Source organism: Brassica oleracea, chromosome C2, assembly GCF_000695525.1.
Source record: "Brassica oleracea var. oleracea cultivar TO1000 chromosome C2, BOL, whole genome shotgun sequence".
In the NCBI taxonomy this organism is placed as follows: Eukaryota; Viridiplantae; Streptophyta; class Magnoliopsida; order Brassicales; family Brassicaceae; genus Brassica; species Brassica oleracea.
In genome coordinates, this window is record NC_027749.1 from 31,366,334 (window position 1) to 31,372,696 (window position 6,363).

Below are 6,363 nucleotides of genomic sequence, written 5' to 3' on the forward strand. Positions count from 1 at the left end.
AAAAATTTAGTGTTGTAGGTTTTCAATTGGGCTTTTATATTTAGGCATAAGCCTATGGTCGGTTCAATATATCAATTGGGCTTTGATTTTATTAATGCCAAATAAAGGGGATTAGTATAAGTTAGGCGTGGGATGGATCGGGTATCCGGACAATTTTAAGGTATCCGGATCCTTATCCGGCGGATCCATAATTTTACTATCCTTATCCGGATCCGGGGTTCTCGGATATCCGGATGTCGGATATTTTTCTAAAAATTGTAATATCCGGCGGATATCCGGATCCGGATTTGGATCTTTAAAATTAATAAAAAATAATATCAATATATATAAAATATTAACAATAATTTAAAAATAAAAATATATATAATGTTTTTAATTATTTCTATGTATAATATTACAAAATTTACATAAATTTTATATATACGATTATAAAAATGAAAGTATATTAAATAAAATTAATTTTTAAATATAGATATTACTATTTTTGAAATAGTTATTAATAAAACTTACGGATCCGGATATCCGGACAAAAAAATTAAAATATCCGGATCCGGATCCGGCTTTGACGGATCCAACATTTTACTATCCGGATCCGGATTCGGCGCCTCCGGATATCCTGATTTTCGGATCGGATCCGAATCGAATCTGGGATCGAATCCGGATCTCGGATAAAAGTTCCAGGCCTAGTATAAGTAATTCTTTAAAAACTACAAATAAGTTTTTTTTAAGAATGTAATTAAAATTTACGTTATATTTCTGTTGTCCTTAGACTAATTTACTTCTTTTGTTTTGCAATCATTTTGATATAATGTCATCTCTTCCAGCGAATTATTACTATACCGTGGGCAATCATTTTGATATAATGTCATCTAAACTTGCGAATTATTAGGTGTTGTAATTCTGTGAACAATCGTCTTATGTAAGAGAAAAGAGAAGACAATTTTTTTTCTTCCAAATAAAATAATGAATTGCTCAGAAAGCCAGAGCTCTCAGTTTCAACATAAGTAATTGTTCAAAAATTTTAAAAATCCAAAGCTAAAATACTAAGAGACAAATCCAAGAGATAATAATAAAAAATACGACAAAGCCATACTGTCTGGAAAAAAAAAAGCAAAGAGTTGACAATGTTTCACTCGCCCTTGATTTTGTTTTGACAATGTTTCTCGTTGACAGAGAGTTGATCCTCAACTTCATTGTCTTGCTCTTCTTTGCTTTTTTTTAGACACAGGAGCTGCTGAAGAACCACCGGAACCATCGGAAATGTCTTCGGAGGCGAGCAACATTAAAACCTGAAAAATAAAGAGAATTGCACAAAATATTGGCTTAGGTGTAACTATCAAACTTAAGCAATCATAATGTGTATTACCGGTTTAGGAGGCAAAGCTGCAAATTCCTCAATCATTTCATGATTATCATTAGCCCTACGAACAACATACTGAGAGTTCTTTCCTCTGATGTTATCAGAATCAACTGAAATTTCAAAAAGCATTCTCTTGCCAAAGAGGTCGCTAACTGCTTCTGGTAAAAACTCGGGATCTTCATTCTACCATAAATTAAAGATAGATTAAACAAAAAAATGTTATTAGGCAAATTATTGGACACTGTTGATTTAGAAAAGTACCTACTCGTAGAGTTCAACGGCCATACGACGCACAATCATTTGAGCGTTGGTATCAAACAAAAGAAACTTTGCCTTACCGGAATCGTCTTTAACATTGGCAATTAGTTTAAACCTGAAACCAAGAAGACTATAATGCGAAATATGTTTGTATTTTAAGACCTCGGGGTCTCTTTTAGGGAAAACGGCTTATTCATACCTGAACTAGGGGCCACTGAGAAAATACATACCCCAACTTCTACTGCATGCCAAAACATACCTTGATTAATCAAAAATTTGAAATTCATGCCTGAACTAGGGATCGTTGAAATACATACCCCAACTCCTATTGCATGCTAAAACATACCTTAACTAATAATATTTTTGAAATTTATGTTCAATCTTTAGAAATCAACGCTAATCCCAATTTTGACTTAAACTATATTAATTAATTGTTAACGACTAACTAAGATACTTAGTTGGCTAATGAGTTAGGGCCTAATCGAAAATCAAATTGGAATGGGTCACATCTGATAATAGTTGGGTCGGAACCTTAAAACAATGGACCACTATCTCTACGACGTCATTTGTTCTGTATTTTGTCTTTTCACTCTGCCTTGTCGGGATCCTTCACTTTGTCGCAGAAGAAGAAAGAAAGAAGAGAAGATAAAATCACAGAACAAACAACATCGTATTGATAATGACCCAATGTTTTAGGGCTTCGGCCCAACTATTATCAGATTTGACCCATTTCAATTTGATTTTCGATTGTGCTCAATTATTATTAATCTGACTCATTAGCCAACTAAGTATCCTAGTCATAGTCGTTAACAATTAATTAACAGAGTTTAAGTCAAAATTGGAATTAGCGTTGACTTCTAAAGACTAGGCATAAATTTCAATTTTTTTAATTAGTTAAGGTATGTTTTGGCATGCAATAGGAGTTGGGGTATGTATTTTTTTATCGACCCCTAATTCAGGCGTGAATTTCAAATTTTTGATTAGTTAAGATATGTTTTGGCATGCAGTAAAAGTTGAGGTATGTATTTTCTCATCAACCCTTAGTCCAGGCATGAATAAGCCGTTTTCCCGTCTCTTTTATATGTACTCTACCTTCCATGAAGGAGAGTTAGGGAGTTATTTTTTCATAATAATGAAGTCTAAGAAATATTTTCATAATAAATAATGAAATAAAAAAAAGATATTAAGAGTATATTATCAAAAACTGGTTTGCAATAAATATGATATCAATTTGCGCAAATAATCCATAAGATAAATAAGGTAAATTATTAAAAACGAATTAACAAATTAGAAATATTAAGGTAAATTGCATTTAAACAATGTAATAAATATGATATCAAGTTGCGCAAGTAATCCATATGAAAAAATTGGAAAGTTATTAATAAACGAATTAATTAATCATTTTTGCGCAAGTAATCTCAAATAAGGTAAGTTATACGGGTTTATTATTAAAAATTAATAAATATGTTTTGGACTTTTCTAAATCCCAAATGACCATTATACGTGGACTTATCTTTGGGCTTTTCTAAATAGGCTATAGACATAATATTTTATCACCTAAGATTGTTTCTGGTACAAAAGACTTACGGGATCACTGCAGCATCAATGAGTTCAGGATAAGTGAGCAGCACTGGATATACAAGACGAGTGAGCAACTTGAATCCGAAGAGCTTGAAGTCACCTCATCTGTCTATTGTTTGCCGAGAATTGTGTTATGTTAGAAACAATGCAATCATTTTTAAAAAAAAAAAACAGAGTCTAAAGAGGCTTCAACGTCTATGTTCGGTCATAACACTTTGTTCAATACTTGAAGCTAAATTCAAAGAATTTACAAACGAAATATTACCTCAGGATCAGCTTCAACGGGTGCTAGAGATAATGTGGGAACACAAGCTAAAATCCAGGATCTTGAAAATAAACATTCAAAGCTGCTGTCACATTCTACAAGAAAAGCTAAACATAATTAGTATAATTGTGAAGCCTACCTCTTCAAGAGTTAAACAGAAGTCAACAATCGAAAACTGAAAGATTGAGAATAACTTACCTCAGAATAAGCTCGTCCCAGTTATTGAAACCGGCATTGATCAGGTTCTTGATAGTGATAACCGTGTCGTTCTCTCTTCGCCCTGTAAGCAAGATAACTTTGTACCCCAAATCTTGAACCTTTTCATAAAGCTTCAAGTTTGGTGCTATTGCAGAGGCAGCTACTTTCCTCACCCACTTATCAAACTTCGTATGATCAAAAACTTCCAACCTGTAACAAATTCCAAAACAGATTTGAAACACTTTAAATTATATCAAAGACCATGTCCTCAAGTCTCCAGCCAAACAAGCAAAATCAATGACACACGAGACCTATCTAAAATCCAATGACACCTAAAGGACAAACAGTATCCCAAAAAAAACATTATTTTGAAATGTAAAAGAAGATTTTCAGAAAAAACAATTACACACAACCGTGTTCCAAATAATAAGCAAGATTCGACAAGAGAGTCTAATCCCCAAATCCAATTAAATCCAAAAACCCTAATCCCCAAATCCAATTAAACGATCTGAAGTCAAAACCGTGCGATCTCACGAACATACCCCTACTAAACGATCATGGTTCGACTTCCACATGGATAACGCGAACTCCACCGACTTTTTGTCTACCTCCACATCGTCATCGCAAATCAAAACAGCGCGAGTGTCTAAATAAGGGCGAGGAAGGAACCTGGCGTTGAGGCTGCTCGATGATTGCTGAATCAGAGATATCGAAGCTGTACGAAGCGAGTTTGATCTTGCAAATCTCCAGCGGCTTTAGGTGTTGCAGCAAAAAGAGATTGAAGAAAGAAAAATCTGTATTTCTTAACAAACGAAAAAAACAAACTTTTAATGTTCGGTAATGAAAAAAAAAAAAAAAAATCGAGCAATGAGTGTCTGTATGATTGCCATGACATGACATCATGAGTAGTGACGTCTCGATTAATATAAAAAATATTACATCCAAAATCAGTTTTAAGTTTCTATTAACATAATGAGTTGATAACTCTCTTGGCAGCTTTTTGACTTATCTTTACATTCAAAGTCACTTTTTACATATGAGACATTTTGTTGTGGGCCATCAATAAACTGTGGACAACTTTGTCCTTAATAGACATTTGATTCGTTGACGGATGATATGTGGATGGGTGATGCGTGGACGTAGATGCGTGGACGTAGATGAGTGTAAAAATTCTAGAAGTTTCATCAGAGCAAACTCCACAATAGCTGAGCTTAATGACACAACTCCAACAACAATGTTTGTCTGTGGACAGAAAAGAAGATTTTGATTATGTTGTGGCTATGGACACTAACATAACCATGAATAAAGAACAAGAGAGATCTCTTAAATTTGTGGATAGAAAATTGAAGCTTGATGTGGTGGATAGAGTAATAACTCAAACACTAAACATTGATTAAAAAAATGTAACATATTGAAAGGTTATGATATGGATGTCAATGTGTCCACAATATCAAAGATGAACAAATTAATAACTTCAAACCAATTACGACCACATACATGTCTAGGAAAAAAAACAAGCTTGAGTGATGAAAACAAAGCTAAACAAACCAAAAAGTTAAAACGAGTCAGCTCCTCCTCCAAAACCATCGGTCAAAACGAGTCAGCTCCTCTTCCCGGTGAGCCACACCATTGATTCCGAGCTCAACATCGTCGTGGATGAGCTCGGTGAAGCTGCATTGGTTCGAGCTCGTCACAATCCTCCACCATGAGATATGTAGTATGCTAAATTATGATTTTTAATCATAATTTTACTCATCCACAAATACCCGTCCATATTTACTCATCCATGCTTACCCGTCCACACTATCTTTCCACACTCATCCACATGTGTCTTTCCATGCTTATATTCTACATGTAGTTATCCACGGTCTTCAAACATCCACATATCACTCATCCATAACACAATCATTGAATACGTGTACAAGTAGATATTTTAAAATATAACAAAAAAATATTTCAAAGTGTATATCAAATTATAGAGAATAAAAAAACATAATTTATTATATCAACAAAATTTGTTATATGTATTTTAATTTAAAAATAAACAAAAACAAAATATTAAGAAATACATTAAATTATAATAAAGAAACACACTTTCTCTTTTTTCTAGTCTAAAAAAGATCTAATTTTCTTTTCATTAAGGGCAAATCTATATATTCTCTCTGTAGGTCCCATGAGAAAGTGTTTTAAAAGTGCATTGTGGCTTTGGATGTAATTGAAAAGTGATAAAGTGTCTCTTGATGTAAAAAATTCTAACATAATAGGGCAATTCTCACTATTAAGGTACTTTTCTTTAACCAAAACCTACTTTATGTTACAATCTAACTAAATAAGTGTCTACTAAACTAACTAAATCTAAAAAAATATAATATACATTTTCTTAGTTAAAAGACAAAACAATGGACCCCATATATCTTCTTCTCCGTTTCTTCCTCTTGAGTTCTTTATTTTTTGTAAAATGAATAGTAGTTTTTCAGAACATTTTTTCCAGAAAATATGTTCATAATCAATATCTTTATTATCCAACCTATCTTTTGAGATATGTCAAGCTATATCTCTGATAGTGGTATAATCATGATGTATAAAAGTTCTCTATCTCTCAATGAATACACCTTTGCCTCAAACTCTAAGACGAGATTCAAAACTGTGGCACTGGTTCTGAAGCTCCGGAATTGTCGTCGCCGTGCCCCTTTTTGTCACA

At 33.3% G+C, this 6,363-nt stretch overlaps 1 long non-coding RNA gene across 5 annotated transcripts; it reads right to left on the reverse strand.

The window, feature by feature from the left end:
• Positions 1-1,220: 1,220 nt before the first annotated feature.
• On the reverse strand, positions 1,221-4,506 carry LOC106322696. 5 transcript variants are annotated; one of them, XR_001266501.1, is made up of 8 exons: positions 4,205-4,504; positions 3,663-3,872; positions 3,465-3,559; positions 3,206-3,308; positions 1,818-1,859; positions 1,622-1,733; positions 1,367-1,543; positions 1,221-1,289 (listed from the first exon to the last, which is right to left on the reverse strand). It is a non-coding gene; the product is annotated as an uncharacterized LOC106322696 (long non-coding RNA). The 5 variants fall into 5 exon arrangements; XR_001266504.1 differs by lacking the exon at positions 1,818-1,859 and having other exon boundaries at positions 3,465-3,571; positions 4,205-4,506; XR_001266503.1 differs by lacking the exon at positions 1,818-1,859 and having other exon boundaries at positions 1,626-1,733.
• Between the last annotated feature and the right edge of the window lie 1,857 nt (positions 4,507-6,363).